At 39.7% G+C, this 24,308-nt stretch overlaps 1 long non-coding RNA gene across 1 annotated transcript in view; it reads left to right on the top strand.

Moving 5' to 3' along the window:
* LOC146809723 (uncharacterized) overlaps nt 1-24,308 on the top strand; it is a 376,558-nt gene that overhangs the window by 166,912 nt on the left and 185,338 nt on the right. The window contains exon 3 of the long non-coding RNA XR_014965583.1: nt 20,650-20,725. This is a non-coding gene — a long non-coding RNA (uncharacterized LOC146809723). The remainder of the gene's footprint in view (nt 1-20,649; nt 20,726-24,308) is intronic.

Below are 24,308 nucleotides of genomic sequence, written 5' to 3'. Positions count from 1 at the left end.
AAAATATCATTATATATATATATACAGGCTTAACGGGGGGCTCGAACCAAGTGGTCCCTCGTTTCTGTCAACTAAAGCTTTATTAAATGGAAGTGCACCATGATGCTCTTTTAAACACCAGCAACTTGAGAACAGTGATTGCGTGACCAACATTGAGAAAGGCATAAACTGCTGAAACGCGTCTGTTGGAGCAATTAAATGATACTAGAAACCCGAGAGTGCTCCTGTCTCATTTGGGACTTTTGTTGAATTATTTAAATACGTGCCAAACACCTGCACGAAAGGAGGCACCCATCGTGAAAAGAGTTCAGCAGCGGAGAGGTGTTATTTGGTGGTAAATATATATATATATTTATATATAAAATAATAAATATTAAATAATAAAATTCATTCAAATAAAATACATTAGATTTAATATACATTTTAACAAATATAACAAATACACTTCATTTTAAAAATTCAAACAAATATATAATAATATATGTATATTTACTTTAAAACAATTATTAAACTAATAATTTTAATGTATTTTATCATTTTAAAATTATATAAAAATATAACAAATATATATAACTATATATATATATATATATATATATATATATATATATATATATATATATATATATATAAACACACAGCGTCTTCTTCACAGAAGGACTCGCACTCAGGAAGAAGAATTGACTGTTTATTTAGTCACTCGTAACGCGTTTCGTCAGTGAAACTGACTTGATCACACAAATATATATATCTACCAAAAACATAGAATCTATTTAAAACAATCTAATTAAATTAAAGCATAAAACTATTAAAAATCTCTAAATTTGGTAAAACTAATTTTCCAATTAATAAATATTAATAATTACAAATATTATAATTTAAAATAAACAAAACATACTAATATAAATTATAACAATACAACATTAATTCTAACATTTAATACATATACTATTCCAACTACAATTTAAACAAAACTATGCAAACTATTAAATTAAATACATAAACAATTTACCACTGCCATGTAGCACAACACATAAATATTAAGACTGGATAAAAATAAAATTTACATATCTCCACCCAATAAATGCAGCAGTATTAAAAGAGATAAATTACACATAGAAAATATTTACTGCACCCATTCCAGCCAAAACTGTTAAAGAACAGAGGGGCAAAATGTAATATTCCCACTCCAGTCAGTGAAACAGTAGGGAAAGGGTTGGATTGCGGAGGGGTAAAAATTACTATTCCCACTCCAATGAGTGCAACAGTAGGAAAAGTATTGGAGAGCAGAGGGGTAAAAATTACTATTTCCACTCCCAGAACGTAACAGTAGTGAAAGTGTTGGATAGCGGAAGGGTAAAAATTACTATTCCCACTCCAGTGACTGCAACAGTCGGGAAAGTGTTGGATAGCGGAGGGATAAAATGTACTATTCCCACTCCAGTCAGTGCATCAATAGGGAAAGTATTGAATTGCGGAGGGGTAAAATTTACCATTCCCACTCCAGTCAGTTCAAAATTAAAACCAAACAAAATATCATCAACAAAATAAAAATATATATTTTTTGACGAATTACAAAATATATAATTATGTTAAAAATAAAAATATATTTCATAATAAAAATACAAAAACATAATATAATGTTAAATACATATCACAAATACCCACAAATGTTATATTAAATAAAATAAATTATTTTCAAAAAAATAAATATTTTTATTTTTAAATTATTTATTAACAAAAACATTCATTATTACATACATTTACTTTAATTACTTCCTAACCTATAACACCACACAACTCACAACCCACATCTAAAATAGAAATATATATATATATATTTGCATAATTAGCATAATTATCAATTAAACAAATATTATGAATTAAAAACAAATTAAAACTCATACAAATTAATTAACTTCCCAAGCTATACCCTTATAATACCCACAACCCACACCTAAAAATAAACTGTAAATAAAATAATTACACAATTAAAATGTATTTTCAATTAAATAACTAATAGTATTCAACAACTAATTATAAAGAAAGTAAAATTAATTTACTCCTATAAACCTAAAACCCACACAAACAAATTAAACAATTACCCTAATTAATTATCAATTAATTATTATTAATTATCAACTAATAATTAATTAAAAATAAATTATTTCCCACCCTGTACCCCTAAAAACCCCACATCCCACAACTAAAATTAATTACACAATTTCCATAAGTAATTGTCAATTAATTAATATTAGTTAACTAATTATTAATTAATTAAAAATAAATAAGTTCCCACCTTTTATCTCTGTAAACAAAAAACCCACACCCCCAAAAATATGATTAAACAATTAACATAATTATCAATTATTCATTATTATATATCAACTAATTATTACTTAATTAAAAATAAACTACTTCCCATCCTTTACCCCTATAAACCCTACAACACGCACTTAAAATTAATTACACACTTACCATAATTAATTATCAATTCAATAATTAATATTGATTAACAACAATTTCATAATTAATTCAAAATAAATTACTTACCACTTTATACCCTTATAAACCCCACAACCCACACATAAAATTTACCCAAAAGTTAAAAACGCAATTAACATTATAAAATCTCTTAAATAAAATTAATAAATAAAACATATTCATTGATTTATTACAAATAAATTACTTCCCATCCTATTCCCCTATAAACCCACAACCCACTGCGGAACTAAAAAATAAAAAATGTAATTAAAATAAAATGAATAACTACTAAAAATGTAATACATATCTAAAAAAACATAAACAATACTTATACAAAAAAAACTACATCACATACGTTTAAAATATATGCTAAAATACATAACACTAATTAAAAAAAAGATATTTTACACAATTATATTTTTGCAAACAATATTAATGACTTTTATAGTTTTGAAATCGATATTTCTTACCTTAAATTCGATATTCTTGACCACGATATTCTTGCTGACGATATTTCTGTAAAACACACAAGATGATGAATGGAATGTTGCACATTGGCAAAACATTCACCCCCAGTCACAGATCTGGGTTTAATCCATTGTTATTTTGCTCCCCATGCCACCCCAGTTCAGACATGGCTATATGCAAATCAGTCTTGACCCTGTGCCTCATGGGAACAGTCCAGCCCGAACTGCCAAGCCATGTCTTCCCTGGACCGGAATCAAGCATCTTAGGACCGGTCTCTGGGTTTCACCCCTCTTCAGCCAGGATAGCTTGACTCCAGTAGCGTAGTGAGCACGGGACCCACGTCTGGGCATACCCTTCCCACATAGGGCGAACAGCAAAACACACAAGATGATGGGCGGAATGTTGCACATTGGCAAAACATTCACCCCCAGTCACAGATCTGGGTTTAATCCATTGTTATTTTGCTCACCATGCCACCCCAGTTCAGACATGGCTATATGCAAATCAGTCTTGACCCTGTGCCTCATGGGAACAGTCCAGCCCGAACTGCCAAGCCATGTCTTCCCTGGACCGGAATCAAGCATCCTAGGACCGGTTTCGGGGTTTCACCCCTCTTCAGCCAGGATAGCTTGACTCCAGTGGCGTAGTGAGCACAGGACCCACGTCTGGGCATACCCTTCCCACATAGGGCGAACAGCAAAACACACAAGATGATGGACGCAATGTTGCACATTGGCAAAATGATATTTCTGTGTCACGATATTTAACACTCGATATATGTGTCGACATTTCCGACTGAATACCAGTCTGAAGACCACACGTCTTGGGCTTTCCCAAACAGAATGATTTCAGTTTTACCTGAGTTCAGCTGGAGGAAGTTATATAACATCCAGCCAGCAATCACCTTCATACCAGCTATGAAATGGGCCTTCGGTTTGTCAATATCCCCTGAGAGAAATAACCAACTGAGTGTCATCCGCTTAAGACACAGTTTTAAACCTGTAAGCTCTAAAAACTTTGGCCAGGGGTTATTCACCATTAACATATTGTTTTCCCGCATCTAATAGTAGTTTTAGAAAGTATACCTATTTGTCACTGTATAGGCGTACTCAGACCGACTTTTATACATTGGCTTTCAGTACATCTTCGATTACTAGGACTGAGGATATTAGTACACCTTCAGAATCGTTCAGGCAATTGCCTCTTTCATTACAGATTGGTACATATATCGTTCTTGTTGTTGTTTCGATTTTGGCCCGTTTAATCGTAAAACATTTACCTCTGCATTTCGGTGTCCGTTAGCCAGATGTCCTTTTTATACAGCTTCGATTTCTCTTTGCAAACATATACTTTCAAGTATTTTTCTAGTCAGACGTTTGTATACGAAATCCGCTGTTAAAGAATTTGCGACTCCCTTGGAGCTTCAAAAAGTTTTTCTTGAATTATAAAACCTTCTCTGATCAACTTTGACCTTTTCTTCTGTGTAGAAAAGACGAGATGCCTCTGTTCGTTGTTTAACCACGCTTTACGCCTGGGTGCGACTCATCAATACCAACGTGGTACCTAGTATCTGTGTGTCCAGTATGTACAAGTTATGACTCATTTCTCTTGTCACCACGGGTTCATTACCGTTTCTATTCTCACACCCTCTAACTGGGATTCTCGATACAGGTGTGATTGGGTTCTCTCCTATTATTAGCATTCTAATTCTTTAAACAAACTCACAGGATTTGTTCTGTATGTTTTGGATACACATCTTGGTGTTGGGTTCTCTATTATTCTTTATTGTACGCTTTTAACTTTGTTCTTTTGTTAAGGTGGGTTTGAGCTACCTATGGACCCATTGGGCCGAGATAAACAATATTTTGTGATCGATTTAGATTTTCCAGTAACTGGATATTGTTTTTGTATCAACTACTAATGTCCACTATCTCTTTTGTGAAGAATTTTGCATTTAATACTATGCTTAACTTTACGTATCATTGTTGATTGATGTCATATATGGTTCATTTATGTTTATTATTTTTCACATGTTTTTAATTCGTAGGTGTGTTCGTGTCCCCTATTATCCTTGGTCATTGCCCTGATGAAGGTTGGACCCCCCTGTGGGTCCGATACCGAAACGCGCGTTGGCGCTTGATTTGACGACCTCTTTCTCCTTTATGTACCATCTGGCCATCTTTATATCCAAGGATAATATGTGTATTTTGAGATGTGTTCTGTTGAATGTGATTTAGACTGAATGAGTAGGTGTATGAATCTGATTGTTTACTTATGGGGCCTTGAACGCTGCCTTTTATGATCATGTATATATTGTTGATGTGCATATGTATGTTTTATTGTCATGTATTTATAAAACTATAAATGTTTTTTTGTATCAATCAAAATGAATTACTAAAATGAATTACTGAATTAAAAAATACTAAAAAATTGATATTAAGGTGTACATATATTCTTACCTTTATATCTATATTCACATCTTGAGTGGGTGTTTGGTGGTTGACTTATTTTGATCCATATTTTTCCAGTTACGCTTTGCTCTATAACGGGGACCTATTTCTTAGGCCCTAATTGATATCCTTTGAAACCGGTTTTGATTCTCCTCTTCAGTTGATTGTCTCTAACCCCGCATAAACCGGTTTCTCATTGTGCATTTGGGGTCCCCCTTCGTAAATGGTTTTCTGTCACAGCCTGGTTGCTGTGGGGGTTGCTTCTCCTTGATAGGTAGCTCATTCCTCTTATCTTTAAACCTTTTTATTCAATTTGCACCTCAAATTTTTCCCTCCTCTTTGGAGAGTGTTTGCTCTAAGCTTTATTGATTTAACAGTTGATTTAGAATTTTGTTTCTTAGAACTTGATGATGTTCTAATTAATGTTTCCCAGTCTTTGGAATCCCCCCATTCTCAGTTTCCATTACATTACCTTACCCGTCTCTACTATAATCACTGGTGGTTTGTCACGGATATCGATTTGTTCTCGGTTGATACCATGGAGGGCATAAAAACCTTTGGATTTTCTGATGAGGACTTTGCCAGGATGATTGGCCTTACACCAGGGAGTGATGGCCAATTTACCCTATCTAAGGGCCTGGAGGGTGAATGGACCAAGTTATTAAACTTGAAGAAAAAATCTAAACGTACAGAGGCACACGCAAACTTCATGCTTGAATATCTTAAAGCTGGAACAATACTATTCGGACTACGTGTTCGTAATGTACCTGGTCTTTTTGTGGAAATCAGATTATTTTTAGAGAAGTGGGCATTAATCTCTAATAGATGCTCTCGTGACTGGATGATGTTAATCATTGAAACAGCTAGAGAGGTACTAGCCATTATGACCAAAGAAATAGAGGCTCTTGAAGACAAACTCAAGAAAGACAACTCGGTTGAAATGGCCACAAAAAAACTAGAAGAGATTACCCAAGAACTAGACTCCTTTTCTACTTACCTCCTGAAAAGGAAGACAGATAAACTAAAAAAAGACATCAGGTTATTTACGCAGGAACGTACGTACCCATACCTCATGCCTAATTTTTACAACATGGCGGAATCAGGATCTTCTGGGGACAACATTATGAGATGGGGAAACAATAAGAAAGTGGTCACCTTTTCGGATACTACGGATTCTGAAGGGGAGGCATCTGGAGATTATGAAACCAACTATAACCCTAATTATCAACACCGGCAGGATCAGTTTGATAGACCCATGACCCCAGATCATCATTTTTTAGGGAACCGCCGGGGAAATTATCGCCCCAGAACCAGAACACCACGGATGAGGAATTACCATCAGGCACGTGGTCAACCTCAGATGTATATACAAACCAGACAGAACCAGTACTGGAAAACACAGTAGATATCCCTGTGTTCAATCTGTCTACCTCTGAGGTGGATTCTGATTCCCTTAGACTTCTATCCAGAGGCCTTACATTTGTTCCCTCTACGACCTTCAATAAATTCGAATTCCTGAAAGATTTACATTCTTTCTTCAGGAAAATCAGGCTCAAAAAATTCTTTTTTAATAGATCTTTGCCTGACTCTTCGAATAATCTGTCTGGATTAAAACCCCCCTCTGATTTCACCCCTGGACTTGACCAGGTTGGCCCTGAAGTTAATATTTTTGAAAAAGCAGTTATGTCCAGGATCTCTAAAGTCATCAAATTTGTACCCAAACCCACTAACAACTTACTCCCTACAGAACAAAAGGCTTTGGTGTCCCTCCAAAACAACAAATCCCTGACCATCAAACCCTGTGACAAGGGAGGGGGCATCGTGTTGTTCAATACTGACAACTACATCGAAAAAATGAACACACTATTGTCCTCTACGAAACACTACAAACGCATAAGAGGTAACCCTGAGAACAACCTCAAAGCTCGCATTTTATTCATGGTTCGACATGCCGTTGACCAGGAATATATTTGCACCAAGGAGGCAGAATATCTAACCCCCAAATACACCCGTTTACCAATCATATACGGAGTACCCAAGACACACAAAAACGCTAACGACCCGCCCTTACGGCCTATTGTTTCCACCATTGGCTCGGCGCTTGAACCCCTTGCAAAATATGTGGATTGTTTTCTAAATCCTTTGGTAAGTAAATTGGAGTCGTATGTGAGAGATACGGGCCATTTTATCTCCAAGATTGAGAATATTGTATTCGATCCAGACAGGGAACTTTTAGTTACCCTTGATCTGGAATCGCTATATACCAACATTCCACAGGAGGGAGCATTAGCGGTGATAAAGGAAATACTTACCAACGATAATCCTATTATCAACGCCCCTTTTGTTATACAGTGTCTTGAGGTTGTCTTAAATGACAACTACTTTGAATTCAACAACGATTTTTTTCATCAAATCCAGGGAGTCAGTATGGGGGCTTCCTGTGCCCCCAGTATTGCCTGCCTCTATATGGGCAAATTCGAGCAATTCAACATCTATAACGACATGGCCCCATTTTACGAAAACGTCCGAGCATGGTCACGCTTCATAGATGATATATTTTTCATCTGGAGCGGTGACCATGATGCCTTGGATGAATTCGTATCCTGGTTAAACGCAGCTGATCCAAACCTCAAATTTACAGTCCACTTCAGTAATATCAAGGTTGAATTCTTAGACGTTTGGGTCGAACACTGTAACAACAAAATCAGTGTGTCTCTATACACTAAGCCAACTGCTAGAAACACACTGCTTCAATATGGCAGTTATCATCCAAGAAGTCAGAGGGATAGTATCCCCTTCAGCCAATTTCTACACTTGCGTAGAAATTGCTCACAAATGAAAGACTTTTTGGTCCAAGCCGATATCCTTAAGACCAAATTTCTCAAAAGAGGTTATCCCCAAAAGCTCATTAAAGATTCCTTTAAAAGAGCTCGTTACTTCAACAGAGACACCATGTTCCAACAGAAAGAATCTGACCCGATGGACAAACTAGTGTATGTAACGAAACACTCTAACATCAACAATAAGGTCAGACAAACAATCAATTCACTTTGGTACCTGCTCAATGTAGGTAACGAGGAAATGGGGATTCCCAAACCCCTCTTTGCGTTTAAACGCAACAAAAACTTGAAAAATTGCCTGATTCGAGGCAAGGTATCGGACAAAGAGAACAAAACCTTAACTCAAACAGCCATTGTCGGCACCAAACCTATTGAAGGCAACCACAGATGTGGTACTTGCCAAGCATGCGCTCAGGCGATTGTAGGCAGTACCATTGATATCAACAATCGAACCATTATGCTTCAAGAAATGACTAACTGCCGGTCATCCAACGTGGTATACATCATTATCTGCCCCTGCAACCTCCCCTATATTGGGGAAACTGGTCGGGAGGCAAGACTACGAATTTGTGAACACAAATCCAATATTCGGACTAACAAAACATCGGCTCCGTTAGTCAACCACTGGCTTAGCAAAAACCATAAGGATATAGAGCTGAGATGGACTATCTTAGAGAAGATACATACCCTGCCGGGTAGGAATCCCACTTCCATCAGAAAGAAAAGAGAAACCTTTTGGATTTTCTATCTGAATTCTGTCCAATGTGGGTTAAACGAAACCATTTCCTGGGAAAACGCGATTACGTAATTGCCTGATTATGCTAGTATAAAACGGTCTGATCCAGAATATTAATTCATTTCTTTTTATTTTAATTTTCATTCTTTCAGGTATTCATTTCGAATTTATTAGTTAGAGCCTCTCTCCAGAGTGCATGACGTTATATTTACATCCTTCGAAATGAATCCCCTTTGAGGTATTTTGCTTTATTTACGATTTGACCTAATAGCCAATTTAAAGTTAACACTACCCTCTATTTGTAACATATTGCCTTGAAATTTGCATTACAGCAACCAGTTCCAACATGGCGCTGAATCTATGGTTTCATTGATGGCGTGTTAGTCCTCTTTCCATGGAAATTCTTTCGGTTTCTGATTGGCTCACGACTTAACCGCTATGTATATTTATGAGGGCGGGACAGTTTGAACGTTTAGCGAGGAATACATTCGACATCTATCTTTGCTGTGCGCGAAACACCGCGGGAAACTCCGCGGGAAAGCGATATTCGAACTCTCATTTAGCCAACAGGTAGGCTGTGACAAGCTCCCTTTTTTTGCTTTATCCACCTCCTCGTGACTCCTTCATGCCGCTATGGTGACTAACACACAGCCTGGTTGCCTTGATACCCTGTGGGGGCACAGACTGGTAGTAAATATATTGTCCTAACATCTTATATTTCTTAGGAGAGATGTTTACCTAATACTGCCGAGACGACTGCTTACTATTGAATTGCTACACGTCTCTAACATGGCGGAATTATTTAACCGTGAAGTGAGGAACTTGTCCTACTTCGTCATATGCAGCGCGTGAAATACTCCAGGAAGGAATCATTTCAACCCCTGATTGGCCAACAGGTAAGCTTCCATGGGCGTTTAACCGCAGTTACCAACATCCTCTGGGTTATTTACATGCCCTTATGGGGAGTAGTCTATAGCTGGCCCCGTGGGTTATTCACCATTAACATATTGTTTTCCCGCATCTAATAGTAGTTTTAGAAAGTATACCTATTTGTCACTGTATAGGCGTACTCAGACCGACTTTTATACATTGGCTTTCAGTACATCTTCGATTACTAAGACTGAGGATATTAGTACACCTTCAGAATCGTTCAGGCAATTGCCCCTTTCATTACAGATTGGTACATATATCGTTCTTGTTGTTGTTTCGATTTTGGCCCGTTTAATCGTAAAACATTTACCTCTGCATTTCGGTGTCCGTTAGCCAGATGTCCTTTTTATACAGCTTCGATTTCTCTTTGCAAACATATACTTTCAAGTATTTTTCTAGTCAGACGTTTGTATACGAAATCCGCTGTTAAAGAATTTGCGACTCCCTTTGAGCTTCAAAAAGTTTTTCTTGAATTATAAAACCTTCTCTGATCAACTTTGACCTTTTCTTCTGTGTAGAAAAGACGAGATGCCTCTGTTCGTTGTTTAACCACGCTTTACGCCTGGGTGCGACTCATCAATACCAACGTGGTACCTAGTATCTGTGTGTCCAGTATGTACAAGTTATGACTCATTTCTCTTGTCACCACGGGTTCATTACCGTTTCTATTCTCACACCCTCTAACTGGGATTCTCGATACAGGTGTGATTGGGTTCTCTCCTATTATTAGCATTCTAATTCTTTAAACAAACTCACAGGATTTGTTCTGTATGTTTTGGATACACATCTTGGTGTTGGGTTCTCTATTATTCTTTATTGTACGCTTTTAACTTTGTTCTTTTGTTAAGGTGGGTTTGAGCTACCTATGGACCCATTGGGCCGAGATAAATAATATTTTGTGATCGATTTAGATTTTCCAGTAACTGGATATTGTTTTTGTATCAACTACTAATGTCCACTATCTCTTTTGTGAAGAATTTTGCATTTAATACTATGCTTAACTTTACGTATCATTGTTGATTGATGTCATATATGGTTCATTTATGTTTATTATTTTTCACATGTTTTTAATTCGTAGGTGTGTTCTTGTCCCCTATTATCCTTGGTCATTGCCCTGATGAAGGTTGGACCCCCCTGTGGGTCCGATACCGAAACGCGCGTTGGCGCTTGATTTGACGACCTCTTTCTCCTTTATGTACCATCTGGCCATCGTTGGAAGATACACCAACGACTATATCCATCTTTATATCCAAGGATAATATGTGTATTTTGAGATGTGTTCTGTTGAATGTGATTTAGACTGAATGAGTAGGTGTATGAATCTGATTGTTTACTTATGGGGCCTTGAACGCTGCCTTTTATGATCATGTATATATTGTTGATGTGCATATGTATGTTTTATTGTCATGTATTTATAAAACTATAAATGTTTTTTTGTATCAATCAAAATAAATTACTAAAATGAATTACTGAATTAAAAAATACTAAAAAATTGATATTAAGGTGTACATATATTCTTACCTTTATATCTATATTCACATCTTGAGTGGGTGTTTGGTGGTTGACTTATTTTGATCCATATTTTTCCAGTTACGCTTTGCTCTATAACGGGGACCTATTTCTTAGGCCCTAATTGATATCCTGTGAAACCGGTTTTGATTCTCCTCTTCAGGGGTACCACTCCATTTTAAACAACATGGGGTCAAGCAGGACCCCTGCGGTGCCCCTTTATCACCAAGCCTGGGTTTGGATTTAAATGTTCCCAGCGAGATACATTGCCTTCTGTCTTTCAAAAACGTCCTGGAGCCAAGCTAGAGCTGACCCCATAATTCCAATCTCTTGTAGTAGTAGGAGTAACTTGGCATGGGCCCCTGTCGGTCAAAACAGATCTTGATGTGCTGGCTCGCCCGCCATTTGCAGCCTCTATTGCTCCATTTATGTTCCCATTAGGTTTTGATAATTGGGCACAAGGATTCATTTTGTTAAACTGCATATACAACATTTAGCTTGTAACTCAGTCAGTGTGTGTTTTGATGGATTTACTTTTCTGACAACTTTGTTGTATAATGACTTTTTCGGTTTAGGAAGTGCATGCTGTTTGCATTATTCAAAGGCTAAGGCATCACAAGTTCTATTGAACTAAGTGAACTTGCATGTTCAAGTGTTTTAATTTGTGAACATGGACATTTGTTGGATTTACAGTGGTTAATTCAGCTGGTGGATGCCAGCACCGGAACTCATTTTTGAGCATCATGACATGTTCTCCCATGGGCACCAGCACTCATTTCTGAGGATCATGACATGTTCTCCCACGGGCACCGGTCACACTGGTCCATCATCCATCATCAATCCAGCACAAAAGCAACTTTTGATGCCTCCTGCTGCCACTGATTTATGCCTGGCAGACTGCCACTGCCCGCTCAGTCCTGTGCCCTCCTAGGCCCAGGCATTTGTTTATTCATTCCAGTTGACTCAGATACAGAGAGCTTAGGCAAACAGATGGGTGTTAAGTTGTTTTCTAAAATTAAGTATATTGATGTTCTCTCTGAGAGTTAGTGGGAAAGTATTCCAGATATTGGAGGCAGGGTGGGTAAAAGAACGGCCCCCTCGTCTGGCACTTTTTACTCTGGGAACGGAGAGGTGACTCAGGCTGTGTGATCTTAGCTCTCTGGCACAATATGGGCTGATCAGGTGATGGAGGATATGGGGACTTGCGTTATGCCTTGAACGGTGAGCTATGCAGCTCGCTTTAAAGTGAATCCTCTTGCTTATGGCAGCCTGTGCAGCAAGAGCCGGAGAGGCCGAATGAAATTTTGTGATGCCTCACAGTATTCAGGCTGCAGCATTTTGAATAACCTGCAGTTTTTTAATGACAAAGAGCTGGCTACACAGATAGAGGGAGTTTCCATAGTCAAGGTGGGATAATATTAAACCTTGAACCGACGTTTTGTGATGTGAACTGTAACTGGTAGCCATATAAGCATCTTGTTAAGTGCTCCAAGGAGACCAAAGCAGCTGGATAACAGCCTCTTTGCTTGGGTAGCCATGGTACGTTTGTTTTCCAACGTGACACCCAGACTTTTCACTTCTGACTTGGGGGATAGATGGTCACCCAAGGAAAAAGGCCAGCTTAACTAGTCCCAGAGCAACAGGTTGTTGCCAACCTCCATTTCGTCCCCAGTTACCTTTAGACAGCTTGCAGCCATCCAGTTGGTAACCGGCTTTAAACAGGAGTTTAATTTTTGTGAGATAGGGCCTGTGTTTGGTGTGAGGGAGAGAATGATCTGTGTGTTGTCCGCGTAAGACACCATAGTGAAGCTTAGGGAGCAGATGATGTCTGACAAGGGACAGACATACAGTTTGAAAAGCGTGGGGCTGAGGGAAGAGCCCTCAGGCACCCCACATTTTAGGTGGTGAGTCGAGGCGAGAAATTACCCCTTGCTAACTTGAAAACTTCTATATCTTTAAAAAAAGACGATAGCCATATAATGCCGTATCAAATGCTGCACTCAAGTCCAGTAGAATGATCGCAGCTGGTCCACCTTGATCGAGGTGTGTTATGGATGACAGTGGTGATGTCACAGCGTGGAAACCACGCTGCCCTCTCCAACTGTTTACAGGTGCACAGTACATTCTGACTGTGCATGTGCCAGTTATGTCCTGTTATTTTTGCCAGTCTGTACTGCACTACCAGACACTGCAGCAGGCAGGTAGATCGAGTGGGAGCCCACCCGAACCTATGGAGCAGCTTCTCTGACAGACGTGCACAGAGCTCTAAAGTTTTGGAAATCCTTTTGAGTGAGTGCTAATTAGTATAATTGATTCAATCAGAACTAGTGATGTCATATGACCCATGACCCTATGACAGTATGTAACATCACATGAAGTAATCTTTCAACTACTGTGCTTAACTTTAAGTACTTTTTTTAGCATTACAGATTATTTTCTCAAATCATGTCAAGAAAGAAAAGTTCGTAGGAGATAGTCAGCTAGAGGCAAAACAGCACAGAGTGTAAACATGAACAGCGAAAGTGACATCACGCAGCCTTTGACCTTCAATTTCTTCCACACACACACATGCTTAAACATACACACATATTCACACTCTTACGTAAACTCACACTCATCCGCAAGCTTTCACATAACATACATTTCAAATCATTTTGTTTTTTCTTACCTCAACTGCCAGGGAATATCATACTCCAGCTAATTGTTCTCCATTTTTTATTACACTAATAATGCATAATGTTTCATTCTCAACATGCTAGGGCTAGTGTGGAGGGTGATCGGACCCACACACACTGCAGGACACACCCTAGACCTCTTGTCCAGAAATGAAGCCAATGACAGGTGGACCCTCCCATCCCCCTGATCTGGTCAGACCATAGTCTATTAAAATTCCACATACTAGCTGGAACCTCTCAAGGAAAAAGAATCTCAGAACAGAAATCGACCAGGCCGTGGAGAAGAGTCAGTTATGCTTCCTTCTCCACCCATTTTTGTCCACTTATACTGTAAGGCCTAGAGAGCATAGACCTTGCACTAAGCATCCCTGAGAAAGCAATTACACAGGCCCTGGATGTAATTGCACCTGTGTCAAAGGTCAGTAGCAAAGTTAACTGCAAGGCCAAAACCTCACCTTGGTTCACAGACTCTTTGAAAATTGACAAGCAGGCAAGGAGGATAGCGGAACGCAAGTGGAGAGCAACAAAAGTGATGGAGGACAGAATAGCCTATTAACACATCCACAGGCATTATTTAAATAACATTAAGGTAGCCAGGAAAACCTACATCGTCAATAGAATTGACAAGGCAGCCAGCTCCCTAAAGGAACTATACAGAATCCTAAGAATTCACAAACCCCTCACCTTGTCAGAGCGTCAGCCGACCCTCCCAAAACTGGGAGGATGGCTTTGAGGAAAAAATAGGCAAAATCTAAAACGCCTTTCTTAAACCCAGGATAGAAGATCTACACATTGAGGATGACTACACTGCACGAATGTACGTAGGACAGCACATTTTGATGTGTTCAACTAATTCAGGAGGAGTTCATAGTTGCACTTAATAGGACAAAATCAGGCTTTCTTGACGCCCTAGCTCCACCTCACATCCTGTCTATTCTTTTTTTTATTAAGTTTTATTAAAGTTAACATAGCTTTACAATTATTAACCAACAACACATGCCAGCAATATTATATCTGCAGTACATTTGTGATACATGCCAATGCAGTCGCGTATATGCAATAACATCTTAGGGTGTTCCTGTCAATTCGTACAACCCACCTTTAAGGAACCCAACATCTCTGGGTCAGAGCAGACCTGCCACTGCATCCATCCCACAGCACGTGTCACCCATCTAATGCAGCCCTCTCCTCAGCTATCTCGTGACGCTCCCGAGCCCACCCTATAAATGGTTCCCAGATATCCCGCGGGCGGGAGGCCACTGGCATCAAATCCCAGAAGGCACTCAGCTGCACCTGGCCATAGGTCACATCCGCCAGCCATCCCTTCACCGTGGGCACCCGGCTCCTACCCCAGTGTATTGCCACCTGCCGCTTTGCAAACAGAAGAAGCATGGCATGCAGTTTACGTGCTTTATGTGGTGTGTCCTTAACATAGCCTAAAATTCCCAACTCGGGGGATGGGGCATCAGCGCGGCCCAATATCTGATTTACCAGGGTGAATACCTGAGACCAGTATTCCGCAAGTTTTGGGCAGGACCATGCCATATGCAAAAAGGGGGCAGGCTCACCCCCGCACCTCCAACAACCAGCATCCCCTCTCAAGCCCATTCTATGTAAGGCGATCGGCGTTCTATAGTATCGATGTAGATACTTAAAGTGTATAAACCTCAGTTTGTAATTCGGGGAGAGCTCCGCGAGCTGCCCACAGCAGAAGGTCCACTGTTCCTCCGATAGGGGAGAGTCAAGCTCCACATTCCAGTGCTGTAGGGACTGAGGTGGAACCTCCCGCTCCACATTCTGCATGGATTTATATAGCCTGGTGACTAATCTCCGAGGAGACGCGGAGCCCACCACCCCCTCCAACGCCTGAAACACCGGGGGGGCCGCCGGGAAGTCCACGCTCAACGCCCTGCAGGTCTCCCGCAGTTTATGGTATAAGAATAATTCCGAAAAGTGCACCGCCTGCCCCTCCCCTGCCACCGGCGGCTTCATGAAAGTATCCTCTGGAAAGAGGTCCGCAAACGTGTGTAGGTGCATCTTCCGTAGCAGAGTTGGGCTAACTCCGTCTTCAAGACAAGGCAGTAGTGGGTTACGCTCCAGGGACAGGGACGGGGCATACAGGAGCGGCACCCCCGCTCGTCGCCTAAGTTCCACCCAGACCCAGCGCAGCATCTCCGCGGTGTCCACATCCCCCCCGGGACGGCGCGCCCTCGCACAAACGGCCACCCCGAGCGGTACCGGCGCCACGGTGTCCCGTTCTACTGCCACATGCGGCTGGAAAGGCGTCGGGTGCACCCAATAGTGCAAATATTGGGCCTGTGCGCACAGGGCATACAAGCGCATGTCTGGCGCCCCCAACCCACCCTGGTTCAATGGCAAAGTTAGCACGTCCCAGGATACTCGCGCCTGGCCCCCAGCCCACACCAGCTCCAGGATGTGCGAACGCAGAGTTGCGAAAAAATGTGACGTCAAAGGGAGCGTTATATTCGCGAACAAATATAAGAATTTCGGTAGAACCACCATCTTGACCAGGGCTATCCTGCCCGGCAGGGACAAAGGGAGCCTCACCCATATCTTACATCCTGTCTATTCTTAATAGTCACACAGATCTTTTTAACATGTCTTTAGATCTGGAGACTATTCCTATCAAATGGAAATCAGCAAGGATTAAACCTATTCTAAAAAAAAAGTCTGAAGATTCTAAAGAATTCAGTAATTATCGGCCAATATACCTGCTACCATATTTTGGGAAGGTAATTTAATCCCTTGTCAACAAACAACTAACAGCATATCTAGAAAGCCATCAACTATTTGACCCTACCCAGTCAGGCTTCAGGGCGAGCTTCAGCACTGAAACAGCCATGGTAGAGGTAGCTGACAACATAAGACTCTTTTTAGATAATGGGCAGTCAGCAATGCTGGTCCTGTTAGATTTCCACCATCTCTCAAGCAATCCTAATAAAGAGGCTAGAAGAGATTGGAGCAGAAGGCAAAGTCCTTAACTAGTTGAGAAACTTTCTAAAATGATGAACAAACATTGTGCAACAAGAATCCCTAGTATTCCGTAGTTCAATGGTTGACAAAGGGGTTCCTCAGAGATCAGCGCTTAGCCCCATTCTGTTTAACGTATATGTAGCACCACTGGCAAGGGTAATCAGATCGTATTGTTTCGACGTAATCTCGTATGCAGACAATTCCCAGTTGATAATTACCTTGGGACCCAACCCTGAGGATAAAAGAACCAGATTTAAAAACTGTATGATTCATATAAACAGCTGAATGCAAATTAACTACCTACAGCTTAATGCGCACAAGACCGAAGTGATACTATTTGGTGAAGCACAAGAACTGTGGTCAGATGACTGGTGGCTGACCAGCATGGGCTCTTGTCCATCCCCTAAATCCACGGTACAAAACCTAGGTATAATAATAGAACACAAGTTGTGCATGAAGGACCATGTAAACCATACCTTGGCCACCTGCTATGGCATCATGCAAACGCTACAAAGATTTTCCAATGGATACTTTTGGAACCCAGGAACTCATTGGTTCAGGGGTTGATATTCAGTTGTCTAGACTATGAAAACGCACTTATGGCATTCATCAATGAAGAACTATAGACTAGACTCCAGGTGTTGGAGAACACCACCGTCTTCCATCTCGAGCCCCATGTGCCCCCATCTTTAGATCCTTACACAGGAAACATACTCATTTCAAGCTCATATGTATTACACACAAGTCCCTTTACGAACCTGGGCTAAGTTACCTAGCTAAGAAACTCAACTGGTATGTACCAAAAAAGAATCTCAGGACAAGAGGGAAACACCTTTTGACCCCCTTCAGGATCCGAACTGCCAGAAATGGAGGCAGATCTTTCTCTCACCTAGCCCCTCAACAATGGAATGAACTTCCACCGCACCTCTGAGCCATTACAGAGCATGGATAGTTTGAAAAGCAGCTGAAGGTTTTAACCTCCTTTCTTGCCATGGCCTCTTCCTCTTTCGACCCCGCCACAGCGCCATGAGCCATCTGCTCATACGCCAATGACACGCAATTGGTCATTCCCATGATAGACAGGCTGGCCAACACTGAGACTAAGAACAACTTAATAAATTGTCTCACTGAACTTGCAGGTTGGATGTCTCAGCACTGTCTAAAACTAATAGTGTAACAGTAACAGAGTTACTCTATCCATGGATTGTGTCGACATGACAGCGTATTTGACCGCTTATTAAGGCGAAGATCACCTAACTGGGAGTCCGAGGCACTTATCCTTTTGACCTTCTATGAACTACTGTTACATATTGATTTGATTTGACACAGATTGGATGATAGATTTCGTGTGTTTGATTATTGGACCCGCTATTTGAATTAACGCAGAGGACAATTAAATCGATGTGTGTGTAATTCGAAAAGCCCTGAAGAAGATCGCTTGGCGATGTGCCGAATTGAACGAAACGCGTTGGCTGTATTTTTATGAAACTTCATTTGAAAATAAAGGACTAAAGGAAATATTTAAAAGACTGAATAAGTTATTTTTGTTCAAGTGCACTGCTCTATATGTAAAATAAATACCCTTCGGATGATATGTGCGCTGAATAAATGGTCATAACATAACATTATTCACTATTAGTGTAATAAAGAATTGAGAGAAAACAAAGCAAGTAGAGCCCTGACCGACGTCTATAATGACGAGCTGCCCCTGTGCCCCTAACCCTGAATTTGTTCCCTCTGAGGTCAGGGGTCGAAAAGGCAGTGCCAGGGATTGCAAGGGGAAAGCTGGGGGTCGCAGCTGCAACTGCTGGTGACCCCTAAATGACATCCATGTGTGTAAGCATGAAAGGTGGTGTTGTATCCCACAGATGGTCATCAGTGTACTACCAATCAGATTACACCAAGCTTACCTGTAATCTGATTGGCTACACACGCTCACGTCATGATGGAATGTGGGGGAGGTATTTAGTACACATCACTGGTGGGATCGGGATCTTTCCCCTGCGGCAAGCGTGCGTGCTTGTATCTTTCTGTTCCTGTCATCGTTTCCTCAGCTGTTAATTAATAAATAATTAATATTCGTACAAGCTGTTTCGGTGTATGGAGTCGTACTTTGGCGTCACACTTCAATTGACGACGAGTTCGGGATCCTGGTTTATTCAAGGAAGAATCGGGTGAACTTCTTTTGGAAAAGGAGGTCTTCAAAAGTTTAATTTCAGGCAAGTTACGATATTATGTTCGGAATGTGCATGTAAATCGTAGTAAATTGTCCTGTATTCTACTTATTCGTAGCGCGGCTACCGGCAGCTTTGTGAAGAAATAGAAGTGTCGGCATCTGATCAGCCCGCAGAGTTATTTGATAAGGCAAGTTACTGCATGACATTCATTTGCGTAGGAATCTATAAAAAATTGAAGTCGGCACTCTTATTTGTTTTGTCAGGCATCGTCTCCGTGAAGCGTGTTATTGAAATCTACGTGAAGCGTGTGGTTGGATTTGTAATGGAATTCAACCGTCAGTTTCAACTGCCGTATTGTTTGTTGGCTTTTGACAGTTCAACGTCAGCTGGTTCACAAGTAAGGTGACGCAATTAAGCGTGTCGTGTACGCGTTACGTGACGGCATTTTTTTTTTTTTTTTTTGCAGATTGAACGTGCAAAGCCTGTATAATACTCAGGTCTAATTTGAGGTGACAAAAGCGTTCTGATTCTATTGCAAATGTTAAATGAAAGAGAAATAGGATTTAAATGTGCGATATTTCTCTGGTTTGAGCAAGAATAATAATTTACAATATTATTGCAATTCAAGTGGAAATATTTTATGAAAATTAAATTACAAGACTGTTTTATATTTCCAGAAATTTAAGCTTGTACGTGAATAACATGGCGAGCAATTCAAATATCAGTGCGCCAGCTGCATTTTTGAGCGAGCCAGGAAAACCAGTTATGAGATGGAAAAACTGGTTCCGGGCTTTTGAGAACTACTTGGTGGCCATTGACGGTAAAAAAATATGAGCCAGAAAGGAAAAAAGCAATTATGTTCGGATTGTTAGGCGCAGCAGGTCAAGACATTTTTGACAGTTTGCCAGAGTATGAGGCTCAACCTGGTCAGTTTATTCCGCTTGATGAGTTCCAGGAAGCTACAAAAAGATTGGAAAAACAATTTGGTGAAGAACCAAATATAATGATTGGCAGACATCGGTTTGCTATGCGCAAACAATCTGAAAATGAAACAATTGAAGAATACATTGCGTGTTTGAGAGTTTTGGCTACTTGTGACTTTAATGATATGGTTGATGTATATATTCGCGACCAGTTTGTGTTCCATTGTTTTGAAAAGAAAATTCAAGAAAGGTTATTGGCATGTAAAAACCCAACATTAGAAGAAACAATTGATATTGCAAAGGGCATTGAACAATCTCTTGAAAGTTCGAAAGTTCTTTCCGCAGAAAGTGGTACCAAGTCTAGTGTGTATAATCTGCAAGATAATAAGAAAGTTATAAATGTGGCAGACAGAAGGAGTAAGTTGGCGTCCAATTCAGAAAGTAACACATTTGTTTGTTTTAGGTGTGGTTCGAGAAATCACAAGGCAGATTACACGGGATGCCCAACACAGGGAAAGAAGTGCACGAAGTGTTTTAAGGTAGGGCATTTTGCGGGTGTATGTAAAAATTTCAGGGCGCAAAAGATTTCAAAAGTAAAAGTCAATGCTGTAGAAGATTTTGATGAGGATATGTGTTCAAACATAATTCTAACATTGGGTGATGATTACCAATCTATAAAAGGTCCTCTGGGTATTGCACACATTGGAAGTGTTGAATTAAATATAATGGCAGATTCTGGGTCACCAATAACGATTGTTTCTGACCAAAAGTATGAGCAATATTGGCCACAGGTGGATCTTTTAGCTTCTGACGTAGGCATTTGGAGAATTTGACATCAACATGTTGGGGTATTTCCATGATGATTTAGAAGTCAAAGGAAGATCTGTCACTACAAATGTTTATGTTGCAGAGCGAGGTAGGAATATGGTCGGTTGGAGGGACTTAACTCGTTTGGGAATTATTTTGAAACCAGGCGCAAGTGATCCTATTATTTTAGATGATAATTGGGTGTGCTCAATTTCTAATTCCAGTTCAGTATCCTATCCAGAAAATGTAGATATGGTGCTGAACAAGTATGCATCGTTATTTGAAGACAGAATAGGTTGTGTAAATGGATTTGAACACAACATCAAAATTAAGAATGGAGCCATTCCAATAAAACATAAGGTAAGAGCAATTCCTTTGTCGGTAAAAACAGATTTGAGAAAGGTTCTAGATAAGTTAGTCAAGGAAGAGGTTATTGAACAAACCGATTTGGCAGAATGGGTTTCTGCAATTGTTTTAATTAAAAAAAAATGGTGAGGTGCGTTTGTGTGCTGACTTGAGGTCTTTGAATAAAAATATTGTGGTGGATTGTTACCCTTTGCCTAGGGTCCAAGAAATTTTAGCAGCAACTAATGGGTCCCGATATTTTTCACTCATTGACCTCAAGTCGGCATATCACCAGGTCAAGTTGTCTGATAGTTCAAAAGATTACACAACGTTCATCACACCATTAGGTGCGTATAGGTTTAAAAGATTACCATTTGGTTTGGCGTCATCGTCAAGCGTATTTCAGAAGCTGATGGAATGCATTTTAGAGGGTGTTGATGGAGTGCAGAAATTCCAAGACGATATACTGATTCATGCAAGCACCGTTGAGGAGCATAACAAAATTCTTGATTTAGTATTGAGTAGGCTAAATGAAAGAGGAATGACGGTTTCGAAAGAGAAATGTACGTTTTTACAGACAGAAATCGAATATTTAGGCCACATTATTGGGGAGATGGAATTAAACCAAAATTGGATTTAGTGAAAGCCATAAAAGATGCACCAGTACCACATGATAAGGATTCCTTAAAATTATGTTTGGGTTTAAGTGAATACTATTCACGATTTATTGAGAATTATTCAGAAGTTGTTGAACCATTGCGCATACTTCTGCGCAAAGGAGAAACATTTTCATGGTCTGCAAATCAGAATGGTGCTATTGAAAAAGTCAAACAAGCAATTGTAAATGCACCTTCGTTAAAGCTGTATGATCCAGAAGGAATCAACATTATTACAGTCGATGCGAGTTCTGTTGGCATTGGTGCAGTTTTCACACAAAAGGTAAAAGGAAATTCACACACTATAGCTTTCATTTCAAGACGATTACAGGAAGCAGAAGTTCACTGTAGCACTATAGAAAGGGAAGCACTAGCATGTGTGTGGGCAGTAGAAAAGTTGAAAATGTATTTGTGGGGAAAGCAATTTGTGCTTATAACGGATCATAAGCCATTAACATTTTTAATGGATGGCTACGGTAGAGGAAATGGAAATTTGTCTGCCAGGTTGGTAAGACTATTGGCTAAGCTTCAGGAATACACATTTACAATAAGTCATATTGCAGGTAAGAGCAATGTAAGAGCAGACTGTTTATCAAGGTTACCTTTGAATATTTCTGAACCAAGAGTGGATGAAAACACAGAATGGGTTGTGTCTTGCATAAAAGATGTTGACGATGATTTAAAGGTGGGAAATAAGGCAGAGTGGTTGGAAAACATTGACAACGATCCAGTGTTGTTAAAGGTAAAGAACTATATTGTAAACAATTGGCCACCAATCAGAAATCTGTCTTCAGATCTCAAGACATATTTTCAGGTTGCAAATGAACTATGTATTGACAGTGGTTTTGTCTTAAGGGGAGATGCATTAGTTCCGCCAACAAAAATAAGAAGGAAGTTGATTGAACAAGCACACAAAAGCCATTTGGGATCTACCATGACAAAAAAGTTGTTAAAGGAGCATTATTGGTGGCCGGGGTTAGATGCTGATGTCAACATGTTTGTTGATAATTGTGTAATTTGCCTTAAATCAGACAAGCACTGGAAGACACGGGTGCAAGAAATGCAATTAGTACAAATTCCAAATGCACCATGGGTTAAAGTGGCTATTGATTTTGCTGGTCCATTACATGTTTTAGAAAAAGATGCCAAATTTTTGATTGTTTTGAGCGATTATTATAGCAAATGGATCTATTTCAAATTTGGATCAAAAATTGACTCTGAGGGGGGTAATAAAAGTTTTGGAAGCTTGTTTTGCTATAGAAGGTTTACCGAAAATATTGGTATCGGACAATGGTAAACAATTAGTGTCAGAAAAAATGGTGACGTTTTTGAAACAAAATGAGATTGTGCAAGAAAAAACACCAAATTATTCGCCAAAATCTAATGGTCAGGTGGAAAGGGTGAATCGATTCTTGAAGGAAAGTATACAGATGGCGTTGGCAGCAGGTTATCCAGTACAGGAGTTCATTAGAGAAAGAGTCAAAGCATACAACGCCACAACTAATGGTGTGACGGGGTATTCACCGTTTTTTCTTATGAGAGGCAGACAATGCATGTCATCTATCTCACCAAAGTTCAGTTTGCAAAAGGATGGAGAATTGAAGGGTATTGAGGTGAAAGATTCTGACCTTAAGGTAAAGGACAGGATTGTAGACCAACAACTTAAGTCCAAGGTGTACTATGATAAAGTTCACAGAGCAATCGTAAAGGTCATCGTCATTGGTGACTGGGTTTTGCTCAAGAAACCATTTGTAAAATATAAAGGAGAGTCAAAATTTTATGAGCCACAAAAAGTTATAGACGTGTCAAACAGTTCAGTGCTATTGCAAGATTTTGGACTCTGACACAAGTCAGATGTAATTAAGATTAAAGACATGCAGAAAGATATAATTATCAAAGAAGGAAGAGTGGGTGCAGATAATGATCAAAGTAGTGTATGGTATAATTTTGGAGAAAAGGAGAAAGAGTTAAGATCAAAGCTATGGAAGAAGATGGAGCATGATGATTCAGTCAGAGAGAGTGATGTCACCCGCACTTTGATGCATCCGGGGTCAGATTTTGCATCTGAGGATGGTAGATGTGATGCATCGCAAGGTGAAACACAGTCAACGAGTGATGTGAATGTTGAAGTCCAGAGCACCGGCAAGATGCCAGAAAGTGAGGCATCAGGATATAGTCAAGAAGAGAGCACTAGCACATCTTCTGGAAGAATTTCGCGTTTTCCAAGGATATACAAAGACTTTATTGTGTATTAAGGCACCTTGGGCCTCATGTAGGTAAATAAATTTTACCGGTTCTTAAATACCGAGCCGTA

The sequence above is a fragment of the Triturus cristatus genome, chromosome 7 (assembly GCF_964204655.1).
Source record: "Triturus cristatus chromosome 7, aTriCri1.1, whole genome shotgun sequence".
NCBI lineage: Eukaryota > Metazoa > Chordata > Amphibia > Caudata > Salamandridae > Triturus > Triturus cristatus.
The sequence above is the reverse complement of the archived record's forward strand: the minus strand, read 5'-3'. Positions and strand labels throughout refer to the sequence as shown.